The 19,373-nt window shown below is 44.2% G+C and overlaps 1 pseudogene; it reads left to right on the top strand.

Moving 5' to 3' along the window:
• The first annotated feature begins 467 nt into the window (after positions 1-467).
• Positions 468-1,042, top strand: LOC146789574 (small ribosomal subunit protein uS7 pseudogene; annotated as a pseudogene).
• The last annotated feature ends 18,331 nt before the right edge of the window (positions 1,043-19,373 follow it).

Here is a 19,373-nt window from a genome sequence, read left to right as displayed (position 1 = left end):
ATAGCACAATTGCTTGTTCAAAAGACTCATTATCAATCACGAAATGCCTGATTTGGATTGCTGTTGCGGCTGAGTAGTATAAATAAAGGTTTGAGAGAGTGACTCCTCCTGGGAAAATGTTACATTTCGATCAAAAGATGTGGTTTTGTATTTGCCCGATTTAAACTACAAAACATGCTTGAATAAAATGGGCATTTTTTTCAATGAAATGTGCCTGACCATTGAAAGTGGGAAATGTCTCCTACTTTGACAATCCTTGTTTCTTTGGATCAATGGTTTCTAGTTATTTTCACGTAGTGCATTTGAAACTTCTGAAATATAGATTCCGAAATATCTCTTCAAAGTGGAGTTATGATGAATTCACAGAACAGATGGTAGAATATCAGGAGAAGTATTAAGAAGTAATATTTCAGTTTTTATTCCATTCTTTCCCCCTCAGCACCCTGAGCGTCAACACAGCCGCCACCATGACCAAATGGGAGACTGCACCTGCTGATGCTGAAACCCTCGAAATTAAGCTCTTTGGAAAATGGAGCACAGAGGATGTTCAAATCAACGACATCTCCTTACAGGATTACATTGCTGTCAAGGAGAAGTATGATAAGTACCTGCCCCACAGCTCTGGCTGCTATGCAGCCAAGCACTTCCGTAAGGCCCAGTGTCCAATCGTGGAGCGTCTTACTGACTCAATGATGATGCATGGCCGCAACAATGGCAAGAAACTGATGAGGTTGCGCATCGTAAAGCACGCCTTCGAGATCATCCACCTCCTGACACTCTCCAGGTCCTGGTGAATGCTATAATCAACAGTGGCCCCCAAAAAGACTTAACACATATCGGCCGTGCTGGTACTGTGAGGAGACAGGCTGTGGATGTGTCGCCCCTATGTCGTGTCAATCAGGCAATGTGGCTTCTGTGCACAGGAGGTCAGGAACCGGCTTTCCGAAACATTAAAACCATTACGGAGTGTGTAGCTGATGAACTGATCAATGCTGCTAAGGGTTCTTCCAACTCCTACGCCGTTTTGTTCAAGTTATTATAATAAAATGAATGTGAAAGTGTTCCATTTATACGATATACATCAAATTTAGAATATTGCCTTAGAGCTGATAAAGTTCAGGTTATGTTGTAAGGGTTTACTGCAAAATAAAGAGCTATATCTTCAGGGTAGGATTCGATAACCAGACATCGAATACATGGTGTTTGAACTATGGAGGGCAGATGTAAAGAGATTGCCAGGGGTTTAAAGAATTGAATAAAGCAGGAAGCATTGAGCTAAATTCTTGTTTTAATGTTGGGATTGTCAACTGCCAGTGGTCAATGCTTTGAGAAGGTTACCTGTAGCTTTGAATGGTGAGGCAGAGGAGTGAAGAGCATGGAATCATGTGCCTGTCCCGCATGACTTCCTTTATGAACAGATCTATCGGCAGCAGGTCAATGGAGCCACCTGCAGCTCTTTTTTTGCTCTTCATTTTTTGCGTTGCAGCAGACGAGTCTTCATTAGATATAAACTGTACAAGAAATCAACACTGATTAACTGAAAGACTTACCAGATTCCTTATTGTGACTAAGCCTGGCCGGAGTTCCGCAATGCGGACCTCCACGGAGTGCAAAAAAAACTCAGCCGCACTGCGCGGAGCTCCGCGTGCAGAGTAGTGCGTTAGATAAATGCAGTTCACAGTGGTTTTCAGTGCCAGGTGCTTGACCGCACTGTGCAATCATCGTGCGCTGCTTCTTTCTGCCGCTCAAGTAGATTTTTACTCGAACGGCAGCTTTCTCAACACGAATGGATGGTTTCTAAACGTGAGCGGTCGCGAGCATACGCGACCACTCGCAATGAGAAATCTGAACGCCCGCGTTGAGAAATCTCTTGGGGAGATTGATTTTCCACGCAAGTGCTTGCCAACTTGATGTTGACGATCGCGAACAAGGAAAAATCTTGCCGGGAGATGGATTTTCCTCGCTCGCGCTCGCCAACTTGACATTCATGAACGCGAGGGAGGAAAAAAACTCCGCTCCACAACGCCAAGCAGAGTTTTTCAGAACTCTGCGAACTCCGCATAACGTGGAGTGCATAAAACTCGGCACACTCCACAAGCGGAGCGGAGTTAACTGCCCAGACTTAATTGTGCCCCGCCCTCCCTAGCTGCAAGTGAAGTGGCATATATTGACCCTAGCACAGTTTCTTACTCAGAATTTCAGTGAACATCACTCTATACCTAAACAAGCATTGGCATAGCCAATAGGTCTTCCTTTGGGACCTTATAAGTTTTTAGCCAGAGATATTTACTTTGCCTATGTTTTTAAGTTGTGCTGTGCAGAAGTCTGTAGTATGGTGACAATTTATAATAAAGAAGTATTAGAAGCATTTTGTACTGTATATATGACTATGAAAGTATTATATAGAATGTAATGATTATATTTTAAAAAGCTGGGAATTTGTATATGCTTGTTGTAATGGTTGTTTGCTATTGGTTGTTTTGTTATTGGGGGAGTTAGTTAGTGAGAGAGATAGAGTAAGTGATTCAGATAGTTAGTTATTGAGAGAGAGAGTTGGAAAGTTATTTAGTGAGAAAGAGAGAGTTAGTGAGAGAGAGATAGTGAGATAGCGATAGAATGAGAGAGTTAGTGTGAGAGAGAGTGAGAAAGTTAATTAGTGTGTTAGTGAGAGAAGTAGTTAGTTAATGAGTGAGTTAGCTAATTAGTGAAAGAGTGAGTTTGTGATGTAGTTAGTGAGTGAGTGAGCTAGTGAGTTTGTGTGCGAGAGAGTTAGTGAGCGAGTGAGAGACTTAATTAGTGAGGTATTGAAAGAGTTTGAGTTATTTAGTTTGTTAGTGTGAGTTAGGTAGTGAGTTAGTGTTAGTGTGAGAGGTAGTTAGTAAGATAGAGTTTGAGGGAGTGTGTTAGTTAGGTAGGGATAGTGAGAGTGAGTGTTTTTGTTAGTGCGAGAATTAGTTAGTGAGATATAGAGAGAGAGAGAGTTAGAGAGGTAGTTAGGTAGTGTGTGAGTTAGTGAGTTAGTTTGTTAGTGAGAGTGAGATAGTTTCTGAGTTAGTGAGAGTATGATAAAGTGAGCACAGTAATTTTAGTGATGTTTAATATGTTGGTTATTGGTGTAGCTATTACTGGTGCAGCATTGCAGTGGCATTGTAGTGTAACGGTTTGAGGGCTAATTTTTGTCTAGATTTTAGCTTTATTGTGCTAGATTAATCCACTATGAAAACCTAAAAGGAGTCCAAACTAACGTGCCGATAATTTTTATAGTAGATAAACATAAAGAGAATGCTAAGCATCCCAGCAGACACCAGCCTAATTTAAGCTCCTTGCAGGTGCTAATATTACGGTTCTGATGTAAGTAAAAATTAACTGTTTTCGCCAGCACATTGCAAAAGAAGTTGAAACCAGTTTTTAAAATGGTGTTAACGGGGAGTAGCCAATATTTAACACCGGCTTAATGTTAGCCTCCTGCACATCATTACATTGTGTGCATGGTTTGATCTATACAGAATAGTTTAGCGTAGTACACCCTGAAACATATAGAAAATATTTGCAAATAAGTTTTTGGGGTAAAGTGTGCAAATTTGTTTTTGTATTGTAGATGTTATTTAATTTTTTTTGTATTGTAGATGTTATTTAATTTTTTAGGGTGTTATGTACATTTGTGTATGCCCGCTGTAGTTGAGGTGAGACGTGGAACAAAGGAGAACTTGATTTTTTTTGTTCATAAAAAAAAAAAGCAGTTTGAGGGTAAATAGGGGTTTTAAGAGAGAGAAAGGGTACAGGAAAGTGGAGGATGTTAGAGAAAGTACTTTACGTTGTGTGCGGAGATATGGCCATATTGGAAGGAAGCGGTTGAGGAGCAAACCACGGACGGGAGAGGAGGATGGTAGAGATAGTGTAGTAGGAGGTGTGCTGTGTCTGCCTGCTGTTGATGTGGCGTCCCTGGTCTTGTTCCTATAAAGCTTTGTCACAACAACTTGTTAATTGATGTTAATGGGAGTGCCTGAGGGCTTCATTACATTTGTGTAAAACTTTGGCTTACGGTGAACCGAAGGTTATTGCAAGTGGACAAAGTGTGCTGTGTATGCCTGCAAAAACTGTAAACCAGCAGTGTCGCAAAAGGCAAAACTAAAGGCAGGATGCTTAGTATATTAATGCACTAAACATCCAGTGGCAAAAAAGTGGAAAAGCAGTACTTCTCAAGCTGTAGCCAAGCCAGTCTGTACAATAAAAAAAAATGGTAACAAAACGTCTCACACAAACGTAATCTCAGTTTGGAGAACTCAGACGTTGATGCTTCCAAGGTCGATTAACTGAGCTGAGTTTAAATTGCCCTTGTTCAAAAGTAGCACCTACAATGAGACGCCCTCCAGCAGGCAGGCTTTACTATATGATGTGACATAAGCATAAGTGTTACTTCGTGTTTTTTTTGTTTTCTAATTTCTTTAAGGTGGCAAATGAGCGTCCCCGTAGACACTGGAGTCATTTAAAAAGACTGCAGGCGATGACATAATGGCTTTGTTGGGCACTAATTGTTGTGGTATTTTTTAAACATGCCCCTGAGTGCCGCTGCTAACAGTAAACAGCCAATAGCATGGACTGAAGCCACTCTGTATAATCTAAAACAAACATTGGCCACGATAGTCATCGCGATCACGATCGCTGTGAAAGCGAAAGTGATCGCGTTGACACGCTAAAACACGCAAGGGATGCGCGCACAAGCGCCCGTGCTTGTTGCGCGTTCTAGCAAGCTGGCTAAAAAGCTGGGGGGGAAAAATGCTTCCGTCGGACACAGCTTGCGCACGACCACGCACATGCACGGCAAGCTGTAGCCGGCAGTAGCATTTTTTGAAGCCCTCACTTACTAAAGTCTCTCCGAGCAGCGCATGCGCGCTGACTCAGCGAGACCTAAAAACGAATTTCCACTCTCTTTCCATGAGAGATGGCTGCAACATTTGGATTCAGCTTTTGCCAGAACCCAGGGAAACCTACCAATCCTGTGCATTTATGGAAATTAAAGACTATGGAAAATCCAGGATGGAGTGGCTTGAATGGAATCCATCTTGGCCTGCAAACATCACAACCATGTTTAATAACACTAGATTTCCTCTCATTTTCCATGAGGATGGCTGTAGCATTTTGGCGTATGGGTGAGCTAGCACCTAGGAAACCTCACCAACTCTGGGAATTTCTGACATTTAAAACCCATGGAATCCAGGATGACATGACTTACATGGATCCCAGCGCAGGTTCTTACTCATAATGCTCAGCAAACATCAAAACTGTTTCGAAATACACCCAGTTTCCTCTTTCAACCTGACGGATGGCTGCAACATTCGGACCAAGGGTGGACTGGCACACAGAGAATCCTACAGTACTTGGGTATTCTGAAATCTGTAGAACTAGTGAAATCCAGGGAACGTTATGTTGCATTGATGCAGTTCTGTTTTCTTGCCCAGAATGCCCTGCAAACATCATGGAATGGGTCACAAAAGATGTTTTCCCACATTTATATGACAGAAAGCTCAGAAACTTCCAGCCAATAGAAAAAGCATTACAATCCTGCATTCCCAGATCTCCTGAGAAAAGGATCCCACACACATGGGTGGTCCTCACATGTCATAGAAAAACTAATGATGTGAAACCACATTGACACTAAATTGACTTCACATTTTCCCAGTTTAGAATGGTTCCTGTCTGGTATGATAGGCCAACACACAAATGTGGGGTACCATTTTCGTCGAGAGACGTGTGAATGTAAAATAGTATGAATTTTAAGGTTGACTTAAAACTCTGGAGCTTCCTGGCACATAAACTTCTTCCTCCACAAACTGCAAGTAGGTAGAAACTTCAACATTGGAAGATATTGACCACCACTCAAAAAATTGGAAAAAAAAATTGTGAAAGAAATTAGCTTTTATTCAATTTTGCCGGTTTCAGAAAGCTGGGAAGATGGCAATCTTATCACAGCAAACCTTTTGTTAGGGTAATTTTTAGGGAAAAACACAGAGCACTTTCCCCCCATTTCTTTTAAATTAAAAAGCGAATGCCTGCTAAACGTTGTCTATTTTATCAGGTTCCTCCAGGGGGAACCATAAACCCTGAGTACCTTTAAAACCCCATCATGTGTGAATAAAGAACACATATGACTTGGACATCATTTGTGGATTTCAGGGCCGGTAAAATCAGGTAATTTGTGCTCAAAGACAGGAAATCCAGGTGAAGGAATTGCTAATTAAGTGGAGTGTGGCTCACCGCTTTGCTCAATTCGCAATTCCCACATAAATACCGAACATAACATAAGCGAACTGAGGAATCGGTGGATTGTCAAGCCAAGGCAAAGTGTGCTCTTATGCTCACATAAACTAAAAACACATTTAATGTGACATTTGGGGGGACAAACACCTGAGAAGTGAGGATATTGTCAATTCCAAAACCTCAAAAACGTTAATAGTACAGACCATTGAGCGCTCCATTGCAGCAGTCACTTGTGGGAACTCTGTCCATTCAATTGGGGTCTCAGAAAGTTCCCTTCAGTTTAGGAACGTTCCTGTTTCAAATAGACACCCCCTTTGTTTATTATCTTTAATGTGTTGCCTTTTACCTATCCTGGCAATAGTTGAGTAAACTTTTCCTCTACAAGAGTCTTTAAGGTGTATTATAAAATTGGGTTTGAAACGCTGCCGAGCTTTCTGCCGTGCCCTCGCTATAAACAAGGACATTGTGAGGAAGAGGTGTGGCCGCAGGCGGCCTTAAGCCAGCAGGACAGTCTGAGGCGCAGTGGTGGCGCTGGGCAGGAACCACTGACAGGCGCCTTGTCCCCTCCGGGCGAGCACCGCTCCCTGTCAACTCATCCGCCGCCTGCTAATAGCACTCAGGGGCGACGTTCTGCCCATGTGTGAATAGCCGCATTGTCTCCCAGAAAACTCCCAAATAGCTTCACAAACAAAGCACAGACGAATCTGTCTATGATTATTAGCCGTGGATTGTTTTCCGTATTTGTTGGAGATGTGTTTTGTACAGAAGGATCATTTTCTCTGTTTTCCCTTTGAAGTGTTTTTAGCTACGCTGTGTATGCTAGATAGCTCAGAGGGTCGAGGTACCTGCTGCAGAAATCTGTGCATAAACTGCAAGTCACAGGCAGAGGAGGCCTCTGGACAAATAGCTCCCAAGGCGAAGGCGTCCAACCCACCAGTTGTCCATGTGTTGAAAACATTTGAGGGGTGGGGGGAGGTGATGGGGATAAGTGTAAATAGGGCCATGAGAAGAGAACAGAGAAAATGTGGACATGGGTGCCAGTATTTAACATACTTTTCTTTGCAGCCAGGTTAGAGAGAGTGCTGCAGGCAGCTCATGTGCCCTTCTGAAGTTCGGCGCCCCGGGCGTGGGCCCACCTCGCCCACGGTAAAGGCCGACCCTGGATAGGGTTTTTAATGTTGGATTGTCTGATTCTGCCTTTGGGCTAGGAGGTCCACAGTTCAAAAGGTTTGTTAAATATGTAGTGTGCATTTTACTACCAAGTTTAAATTTGATATAATATACTAATTTTAATACTGTAATTCCACTTTCCACCATGCCCACCAACAACAGCAAAATGCTGATGCTAATTTTACACCTTCTGTAACTGCTGAGGACCGAAACATTCCATTGCACTGGACGTCGCGGTTACACCTTAGCTCTAGACTAGATGTGTGTGTGGGGTTTCTTCACGTTATCTCCCTCTGAAACCCAGGGGCTGGATTTACAAACGTTTCGTGCAACCAAACGCAGGAAGTGAAGCTGCTGTGGTGCGTGAATGAGAAAGAGTTGGGTTGAGCCATATTTTCAAGGAAATGGCGCAGTTCTGTTCTCTACCTGTGCTAGCAGTGTGGCTGCCTAGCACCAATCCAGGCACTCTTGCGCCACAGTGCAAGGGTGCCTGCGTTGTGGTCAGGATACTTTTTGTGCAGGAAGGTTTACCCCCAGAGTGCAGCACACATGCAAAGAGGAAATAAAGGGAAATAAAGATATTTCTCCTTGTTACATCAGCCTCAGGGGGGTGCAGCAACTGCTAACTCCTGTCTACAGCTCTTTGTACGTATGGGCTTACGTCAAAATCCATGGGTGGATGCACGGGAACACCAATGGAATGCTTACCTAATGCAAAGTGATGCAAAGCAGTGCAATGTGCTGCGTTGCTTTACTTTTATTTTTACAAAGCTATGCAAATCGCCATTTGCTTTGGTTTGTAAATATCAAAATGGATTTTGCACCAGGTCTGCGTCGAAAAAGTAAAGGAAACCTTACACAAAACCTTTGCAAATCTGAGCTTTGGGGCACCACTCTTTACCCATAGGTCTGTTAAGCTGCCATTCATATTTTCTACCACCACAACATACAGCGTGGAGCAATGGGTCCTGGGTCAGCCCACTTCAGCCATTGGCTCTCTTGCACTGTGAGTTACAGCATTTGCCTAATCACTTGTGCACATATGCCTAAAAAGAACTTATTTTTTTATACATCGTGTGCTTAAACTATTGTTCTCATATTACAAAATTCAAAGCCAATATTGCATTTTCTCTGGCGTGATAGGAATCACATTTTGCTGTGATCTGAAATAAAAATAAAATAAGGGTTCACTCCCTGTTCTAAGAACCCCTGCATCTTGGGAAATACCTGTACTGTTGTAGAACAGGTATAGACAATTGTTAATTTTTTAAAGTTGAAAACAGTTTCTTGAATGCGCATGGTTTACTTGTAGGTTGTATCATGTTTACTTTTTTTTTTCTGGCATATGCGTGCAGTACAAACAAATAAAACATTTAGTCAATGCCCCAGCTTGTCAAGGCCAAATTTCTTGGATTTGTCCATGCTGCTTTTAGGTCAAGCCTACCAGACAGCGGCAGCTGACTGGCTGTGAAAGACAGATTATGGGATTACCAAGAACATACAAGGACTGATCCATCTTAAATCAGTAAATATAAAGATAAAAAGCGTGTGTCTTTTTGTAGATGCGTACATGCGTATTGATAGTATGCATGTGTCTACGAAATGACATGGCGGCTGCATCATCAACCCCCCCCTTTATTTTTTTAATTAATGCTTTACAACATGGCCCAAAAACATTTCCAAACGCCAATACGTCCTATAGATGTGTCCTTTGCCAATGCTTATTATGTTATGGCAACTGTCAATAGACCGCTTGTATTACAAGCTTCCTTTGGTCCCTTCTTCATTAGATGAAAGCAGCAGATTAGAATCAGTGCAGGATCAAGAAAGCCTATGCACAGAGAGGGAATAGGTACTCGGCAAACCTGGACTCTGCTCACATGCCGCTCAAGCAGCTGATCTGGGATTGAACGTGCACTCCTGGCACCAACACATCTCCTAAACCTTTCAAGTTAAAGTGAGAGAAAAGGGCTACATCTGCAGGACATCCATATGAGCCCTCATTGCTCAAAAGGCACAGATGGTATTAAAATTGCATGCACTGTTTAGGTTGCCAATCACTATTGGGGGTCTGATTCATGACATCAGACCTCTTTGGGTGAAATGAAAGCAGGACGTGATCTTCAGCCCATGGGAGGTACTGCAAAATGCTTCCACAGATGTGTTATTGCTCTTCTAATATATTGGAGATCATTCTTTTCTTACAACCTGATGCCATTCATTTTTTCACAATAGGCACATACTAATATCAGAGCATACCTGTAAGAAGAAAACTATGTCACTGCTTACTTGCAAGATTTTTGTACAGAAACTCTACTTTTCTAGAACAAAAAACATTATTCCAACAGAAATTCTCAAACATTCCAAATGGTGAATGCATGCTCTTCAATGCAGCACACTTGCAATGTGTGGATTGAAAATTAAAAAACTCTCTTACTTGAATATAAGAAGATATCAAAGCACTCATTATGAAGTCCAACGAGAAATGTCAGTCCATTGAGTAAGGATTCCACTACTTTCGATCCAGTTTGATTTATTGTATGCAAATGGAGTATTCAATGGAGCACAGAGTGGGTGTCATTATGACGCGCAGTCATCATGTGTTTCGTCACAAAAGTGACTTATTCAAGGCAGTAAAGGTATACAATGCGATATCAGAAACATTTTGTGTGTGGCTAAGACAAGAACATAAAAACATAGTATAAGGCAGAAAGATGAGAAAGAGATAGAAAAACTCAAAATCCTTGTTGAGAAGTGCATTACAAATATTGTCCAAATAGGTCAACAACAATTACATAAATTAAAAAATTCAATCCAAGTAAGTAGCAGGACCTTCGGTTAGAAAAAATAGAAAAACAAAAGAAACTGACTTATATTAGTACTCTAATCGCCCGTGGATCCCTTAGAAAAATGTGGTGACCGACTACCAAGTGACCACAGTCAGAAAAAGGATGATAAACTGTAACCGTAAACACGAGCCTCATAATAAGAGGAAAGAGGCCAGATAGCGGAAATTGTACTCCAAGTCAGCCATATTCAAAAAGTTCTATGCCAGAAGAAATATCCAAGAAAAGTCAGCAGTAAGAAGTCCCTAGAAAATATATAACAAGCATTGGCATAGCCAATGGGTCTCGCCTTTGGGACCTTATAAGTGTTTACCCATGCAACAGTTGATGTTGTTGCACCAAGGATATTGTGCTGCATAACTAAATACTTATAAGTTCCCAAAAGCGAAACCTATTGGCTATGCCAATGCTTGTCTTTAATAAGTTTCTCTTACTGCAGAAGGACAGGAGGGTCTCTCATGTGCATGTGTGCACCTCTCCTGGGTAAGGAGGCATGCATTACAGACAGCACCTCTCCAGGGTAAGGAGGCATGCACTACAGGCAGCACCTCTCCTGGGTAAGGAGGCTTGCATTGCAGGCAGCACCTCTCCTGGGTCAGACAGCATGCATTGCAGGCAGCACCTCGCCTGGGTAAGGAAGCATGCATTGCAGGCAGCACCTCTCCTGGGTAAGGAAGCATGCATTGCAGGCAGCACCTCTCTGGGGTAAGGAGGCATGCATTGCAGGCAGCGCCTCTCCTGGGGAAGGAGGCATGCATTGCAGGCAGCGGTGCCTCTCCTGGGGAAGGAGGCATGTATTGCAGGCAGCGCTTCTCCTGGGGAAGGAGGCATGCATTGCAGGCAGCACCTCTCCTGGGAAAGGAGGCATGCATTGCAGGCAGCAACTCTCTGGGGTAAGGAGGCATGCATTTCAGGCAGCACCTCGCCTGGGTAAGGAGGCGTGCATTGCAGCAGCACCTCTCCTGGGAAAGGAGGCATGCATTGCAGGCAGCACCTCTCTGGGGTAAGGAGGCATGCATTTCAGGCAGCACCTCGCCTGGGTAAGGAGGCGTGCATTGCAGCAGCACCTCTCCTGGCTAAGGTGGCATGCATTGCAGGCAGCACCTCTCTGGGGTTAGGAGGCATGCATTGCAGGCAGCCCCTCGACAGTGTAAAGATGCGGTGGTGAATGCACCGCGTGCGTCCACTCTGCACTCTGGCACCCACCTGTGACTTACTAAAGGCAGGTATCCCCAAACCCCCAGAGTAACAGGCAGATTACGTACCCGACATCGCATGTTTTATTTAATGAAGCGCCGTGGATAGCGCCATGCGAGGAATCGCAGCCTCTATTTGCTTCCAGCCTGTACAGAATTGTTCAGTTTCATATAGTGCTTAATATTTGAATATATGCTGCTTGGAAACGTTTTCAATGTTTGCACTGATTAGAACCCAGGTATGTGCCCAAGTGGAGCAGCCAGGATTGATGTATCTGTAACGTGCTTCCAAAGTTATCAGTGCAGCCAGGAGAGAGCGTCAGTAAACACTTGTGTTTTGGAAACTGGATTGTCTCTAGGCGCTGGTATATATAAATACTGCTGTTATATGTAGCACAAGGTATTAGTGTACACGAGCACCAGTTGCAATACACAAGGGCTGGTCGCGTTCGGTTTTTTTAGGCTCGGGAACATTAAGGGGCATATTATCAAGAACGGCATTAAAATTATCGCCACTTTAGCGGCAGAAAACTGCCGCTAAAGTGGTGATAATGGGCTTGATAATATGCCGCAGAGAATTCCCATAGAAGCCCATGTTGACACCAGAACATGGGCTTCTGTGGGAATTCTCAAGGGCATATTATTAAGCCCATTATCACCGCTTTAGCAGCAGTTTTCTGCCGCTAAAGCGGTGATAATTTTAACTCCGTTTCTGAGTGAGTTTCCAAGGATCACAGGATGCTACGTAGGCAATACCAGACTGTTAAAATTATACTAATTTAGGGAAACGATGGTACGTTTAGGAGATACAGCACCAAGGAAACTGTGTAAGGGGAAGATGAATGGCAACAGAAACTTACCTAGAATAGTACTGGGACGCGAGGACACTGGGATACGAGGGGCGCCATGTCAGGCAGTAGTGTGATATGTGTGGAGAGGTGTGGCGCAGCGGCCAGGGCAGCTGACTTTGGAGCACAGGATTCACGGTTCGATCCCCGGCGGCAGCTCAGCTCAGCACCAGGTGACTCTGGGCAATAGCTCACTTAATTTCCACGACGGCCCCCAGCGCCTGAGACCCGTAAGGGTGAGTAGTTTGCGCTTTACAAATAATGATTTACAGTGTGAAGGGGACAGATTAGTCAAACAGCACTATCTGTTTGAAAGACAGCTCTCAGTGCATCGGGTAAACTGAAACAAAGCGCAACAGAGTGAGGGGCATAATAGCACCAGATCACGAGGCTTTGCCAAAAGCTTGGTGGAAGGGGTGTAGAGTGATGTGTTACCTGCCAGAATTCATCAAAAGAACCATCTCAGTAAAACATCCTCTCTCAATGCAAAATGGAAACTGTAATCAACTGCACTTAAAACCTTTGTAATAAAACAAGACATTTACATGTGGATGTACACGGGGCGAACAAGACATACTGGGCGTCAAGAATACTTTGTGGTAGACATAGCAATAGAAACGGACATTAAAAGGTTGCAGATAATACAAGAAAATAAATGAGCGTAAGGAAAAATTATAATTGGAGTTCATATAAAGAAAAGTCACAACAATGAAATATGAAATGCTCAACAGTCTCCAATTAATTTTTGAATAATCTAGATAACCATGTCCATCTGGTAAATGTCAGAGGTGAAATAACATAAAGCCCGTCCATACCTCAAGACCATGTAGCAACACCAAGTGCATCGCTGCATTATTATATGGTGCAGCTTAAAGCAGCTTAAGTTGTTGGGACACAAAACACTGTAAACGTTTCCCCTTACCATCAATGGCAGCTGCCTCCTGCAAGGGGAAGTCCAGAGGAACTTTCAGCTCAGCTTTCCTCATCAGTTTGTTGTCCCGTTGCTCAGCAGTGAAACAGTCAGCAGAAGACGACCCTGCACCAGCATCTCCGCAATTCATCGCACTCTGCGGGTAGCTTTCCTTACGGCGCAGAAAAACAACTTTAAAGCTGCTCTCCCAAGGCCGCCCTCTCAGCTGTCACACCACATGGTGTAGCAACAGTTGCAATCACATGTCGCCTCCCCCTTCGGTGCCAAATGGGAGTGAGTACGCGTCAGAGCTCGGGAGGGCGGGGCTTCCTGGTTAACAAATATACACTGTAGTAAAGTCTTTACTGTAAAGAGGTAGCGCTGGCGGCCATTTCGAAACAGTTTGGATTTCTATGGAGAGTGTACGCCTTTGTGTTGTTATGGAAGAAAGTTGGAGTCCTGTAGTTCAGCACAGGTCGTCATTTTGTGACGGGAATAAGTGGGTTATCAAAAAAACAGAATGGAAGAAACCTCCGTTTAATTACCCGAAAAAATTATGCATTTTTAAAGGTGAAAGACAAACTCAACAAGCGGTCTTCACTTTTCAAGCACTCGCACTTGTGCTTGGGGCGGCATCCACCTTGCGTGAGCGAGCAGCGGCGCACAGGGTACATGTGTTTGTAATTAACGTGGCCACGCCGCTACTCGCTCCCGCAAGGTGGATGCCGCCACAAGCACGTGTGCAGTGCTTGAAAAGTAAAGACCGATGGCTAAAGGCCCTCCTAGAACAGCGCATGCGCGCTGCCTAGGCGAGACCCAAAAATAATGGTGATAACCATTGTAGTCAACCATTTAAGGTAAAATGTGTATTTATAACCCACAATGTTGTTTGAGGCTTACAGTTCTAAGAAAAGGCAGCCAGTCACTGCTGTCTCCAATTTAGCACCTGCTTCAAGGAGGTGTTATGTTTTTTCTCATAGCCCAGTGCACCAATCTTAAATGGGGCTTTGTGTCAAATGCTGTGGGTGCTTGCGCTGATTCACCCAGATTACATCCATGTAACATCCCCTTCACACAAAGTGGTGTAATGCAGCGCAAAGCACCAAGTGCGCCAAGTGCCGCAAGAAAAGGGCTCCTTACTAGCGCAAGACACCTTTTGCACTGCAAAGTAAATACTATTCCAAAAGGTTCACCTGTCACTGTGTGACACCTTGGTAAATTTGCTCCTCTGTTTTTGTGCTAAAGCACCAACTTCCCTCACAGACTCAAACCATACATGGCAACATTTAGGAACAGAAAAGTAAAAGATTTTCAAAAATGTAATTAATTAATCTCCCTATTGATGCCATTGAATCACAGATTTTTCCAAAAGCGTCACCCATCCAAATTAAGACTGCTGCCATATATATACGAGGTAAGGACAAAGTCAGCCAGAAATCTGCCTTGGATGGCCTGACAGCACAAAACATAACTGGTGCTGTAGTATGCACGTATGTACGTATGTATGTATGTTTCTATGGATAGTCCTACCATTGTCAGTATTGTTGAAAATTGCATTTAAAAAAGAGGGTGACTGGAGAATGGGCAAGAGAAGGAGAGAGTTGTGAGGACAAGGGACTATGTGGAGAGCTGTCAGCAGAGCAGTCAAGTGACAGTGTGTCATGTATGACATTTTCATCTACTTTTTTTTTAACCTACCAGCATTGCATTCTGGAATATTTGACTCCATCAATTATGTCATTTGAGATGTCTTCAGTGATGTCATCAATTATGTCATTTAACATGTCATGAGTGATGTAACATGTGAGACCATGAGCAGTGCATGACAGGGGTGCAAGATGCAGTTAACTCAATACAATAACTGGTGGATATCAGTGTTTTTGTTTCGAAATGTTAGTTGTTATCTAATTTCAACACCTATCTATAATGTCCCTTTACCCTTTGTTTTTTAATGTGTTTTTATCATAATCTAAGTTGAGTATACGCACAACCCCCTTGGAAAACCTATGGCCAATGCCCCTGCAGTCTTCTTCAACAAGCCTCTGTACGGATGTCTTGCATCCCACCTCCTGAGAAAAGGTCACTGACTTCCACCGAGGAGCAGGACCATCTTCAGAATCCAAGACCTGACGTACAAGGGTCTCTAAAGAGTCACCTCTTCTTATACAACTGATACAAGATCTGAATCCGTCTTCCTTATCTTTCCTCTGCTCTTTTTCTCTAGAAGATATGCACAGCACTGACACTGCTCTGCTCAATAGTCAATCCTCTTGTATTCATGGGGAAGGAGGGAGATCAGCATTTGGTGGTCCAAGCATCCAGATTCCGAAATGAGTTACCCACCTCCATGTAATCTGTGCCCAGCCAGATCCACTTGCAGAATTCCTAAATTAATCCTTCCTTTCCTGCACAAGCAATCTGCCCACTCACCCCTAGAACTGATTTTGAATCCCAGGTTGCACATTACAACTTGTAACAACTAACATAATATTATGTACCAGTTGAAGAACTTCAGCTATAAGAGTTAATCGGAGTTAACAGTGTATCCTCGGGACCACAGCTAAAGCACGCCACTCTGAACGAGTGGCAAAGGGGATTCTACTTACATTTCTGTCTCTTGCAGATATTTAGAATGTGGCATGACATAATCCTCCCCGCGACCCACCTTGCTGCAGCACCAATGGACATTACAGATTTACAACCCTTCCTCCTTCATGAGTGCACCTCGAAAGAAATTATCCAGAAGACCAAACCAATATACAGTTATGATTGATGATTCTCTGCAATCCATCCCTCTCATTCTAATGTAATAGTATGTCAAATTCTACTTCAGAGGTTAGTCTTTCTAGAAGACTTAGTTTTCCACATTTTTCAACTGGAAGAGCCAGTTAGATAGCCTAGTGTTGGCCAACCCATTTTTCCTTGATTGAGCGCGAGTCTTAAAAACTGGAAAGTGGATTGATTCTCGACTTTGTTCGAGAAGCCTGTGGACTTTAATGGAATATTACACTACTTTTCTCCTGAGAGCCATTTTGGCTCTTGTGTCTAAAAACCCAGGAGAACGGCTTTAATGGCTTCTTAATAAAAGTCATTACACATTTTGGAAGAATCCTGGACAGCAGAGCACCTAAGACACGTAGAAGAGATGGACGAGAGAGATCTTAACTTATTCACAGAAAAACTCCTTCACTGGGAACCAATACCAGGCTTAAGATGTCTGATTGCACATCCTAAACCATTAGGGAAACAGATGCCTCAAAGACCAATAAATGAATACCTATCTCATCTTAAATACAGTAGTATGGCGCCTTAGAAATGGTAGATCTTTAAAATGGGGGCGTAGGTGCCAACAGTCATCCATGACCTATACATCAACATGAAAGGACCAAGGACACTTGAGGGGATGGTAAGGACTGATGATGAATTAATTCAATAAACCAGCTCCATATTGGCTGGTACCTCTAGTCATATAATAAACAGACAGCAACATTTTTTTCATAAATATTTTGTTTCTGTCCCAATCAATGTTGAGGACCATATCCATAAGTCACAAGAAATGTGCTAAAATACATGGCTGCATATATTGTTTTTATGATTTCTCACTAACCCTTCACTATTCACATTATGGCTAGCAACTGCCAGGACGTTTTCACATAGCACACAAAATATTTTAGCGCATTCCATATATTGGGGTGGTTCCACAACTCCATCAATTAAGGCCTGGATGAGAGATTTAATGGATTGGGATACCACTAGTGATACTTACACTACACTGCAGCCATTCTACTTCAGACCTAAAATTATCTGGCAACCAATTTGCTCTTATTTATTACTTCACACGGAGGAGACGGAATGAGCAGATACTGGTGGGTCCCGACATACGAGCTTGGGTATACATGTTGTTGAACCCTGAATAACGTTTACTCTCCCTTTCCAACTATGGGGTACAAGTTGCACACAGTATGATATATAACCTGGCTGTTATTTTAAGACGGTAGTGCAGTCTCTTGTCCTCTCAAAACTAGATTATGGCAACACCATTAACACAGGAACTCCGAAAACCCACATTGTCCCCCTTACAACAGTTCTCAACATGGCTGCCCGGCTACTAAAAGGTATTAAACGATGTGAGCACATTACACCGGCCCTCAAGAACCTCATTTGGCTTCCCATGGAAGGTAGATGTACATACAAGACTGCTTGCATCACCCCCAAAGCCCTTCACACCCATAACCCAAACTATCTAGGTTTCAAACTTTCCAAAGCAGGAAGAGCCAGGGCTCTGAGAAGCTCCAACTCACTTATTCTCATCCCTCCCAAACTGAATAAAATATCCTCACAGACTCGCTCATTCTCTGGAAATGCTCCTAGGATCTGGAATGCACTCCCTAGAGATCTCCGCTGTAACCCACCCTTTCCGTGCTTCAAACGGGACCTTAAATACCATCTGCTCAACAAATACTTTAACACTCAAACTAACAAAGCTATGATATGCCATGCTCCCAATGAGTCACACTATCCTTTTAGACCCCTGATGTTTCAGCTTCCTCTTTGTCATTCACGCTATGAACGTGTTCTGTTAGAATTTCCTGTAACTACCTCGCCTGCATAACGATCTCCTTGATATGTTTATTTGGATGTACCTCTATGTTTGATTCGTATACTTATATGTACTTCTATGGAACGGCCCAGATTTATATGTAAATCGCTCTGATTCCTTCGGGTCTAGCTAGCGTTATATAAAACCTATAAATAAATACAACTGGTTTGAGCGCAGTATTGCCTCTAATGCTATTCACTGACTGATCTGTATTTATTATGGTACTGCAACAAGGCTGACCCCAAGGATCTCAAGAACTTCCGGCCCATCTCCCTGCTCCCGTTCCCGGTGAAGGTCATCGAGAAGACCGTCAACAGACAACTGACCCGCTACCTTGAGGAGAACAGCATCCTGGACCCATCCCAGTCCAGCTTTCGCAGCAACCACAGCACCGAAACCGCCCTCATCGCCGCCACCGATGACATCAGGGCCCTGCTGGACAACGGAGAAACCGCGGCCCTCATCCTCCCTGACCTGTCAGCCACCTTCGACACTGTCTGCCACCGCACCCTATGCACATGCCTCCACGACGCTGGGATCCAAGACAAGGCGCTGGACTGGACCAGCTCCTTCCTCTCCGGCACAACCCAGAGTGTCCGCCTCCCCCTTTCCACTCCGAAGCCACCGAGATCATCTGCGGCGTACTCCAGGGCTCATCCCTCAGCCCGACATTGTTCAACAGCTACATGGCACCACTCACCCACGTCGCCCGACTGCACGACCTCAACATCATCTCCTACGCAGACGACACCCAGCTGCTCCTCTCCCTCACCAAGGACCCCCTCACCGCCAAAACCAACCTCCACGAAGGAATGAAAGCCGTCACCGAGTGGATGAAGAACAGCCGACTGAAGCTGAACTTGGACATGATGGAAGTCTTCATCCTCGGCTCCACCCCTTCGGCCTGGGATGACTCCTGGTGGCCGACTGCACTGGGAACAGCCCCATAACCCACCGACCACGCACGCAACCTAGGGTTCATCCTCGACTCTACTCTCTCCATGACAAAGCAGTTCAACGCCGTATCGTCCTCCTGCTTCAACACCCTCTGCATGCTCTGCAAGATTTACAGGTGGATCCCCACCAAAACAAGGAGAACGGTCCCCCAGGCCCTCGTCAGCAGCAGGTTGGACTACGGAAACGCCCTCTACGCAGGAGCCTCGGCCAAACTGCTGAAACGACTTCAACGCATCCAAAACGCCTCTGCACGCCTGATCCTCAACATCCCTCACCGCAGCCACGTGACACCCCACCTGAGAGACCTGCACTACCTCCCCGTCAACAAAAGGATTACCTTCATGCTCCTCACCCACACGCACAAGGCACTCCTCAACACCGGACCAGCGTACCTCAACAGACGACTCAGCTTCTACACCCCCACCTGCCAGCTTCGCTCCGCCGACCTCGACCTCGCCACAGTCCTCCGCATCTGAAGAGCGACCTCCGGCAGCCGATCATTCTCCCACCTTGCCGCCAAGACCTGGAACACCCTCCTCATCCACCTACGGCAGACCCAAGACCTGCTGACCTTCAGAACACTCCTCA

Source organism: Triturus cristatus, chromosome 10 (assembly GCF_964204655.1).
Source record: "Triturus cristatus chromosome 10, aTriCri1.1, whole genome shotgun sequence".
In the NCBI taxonomy this organism is placed as follows: Eukaryota; Metazoa; Chordata; class Amphibia; order Caudata; family Salamandridae; genus Triturus; species Triturus cristatus.
The sequence above is the reverse complement of the archived record's forward strand: the minus strand, read 5'-3'. Positions and strand labels throughout refer to the sequence as shown.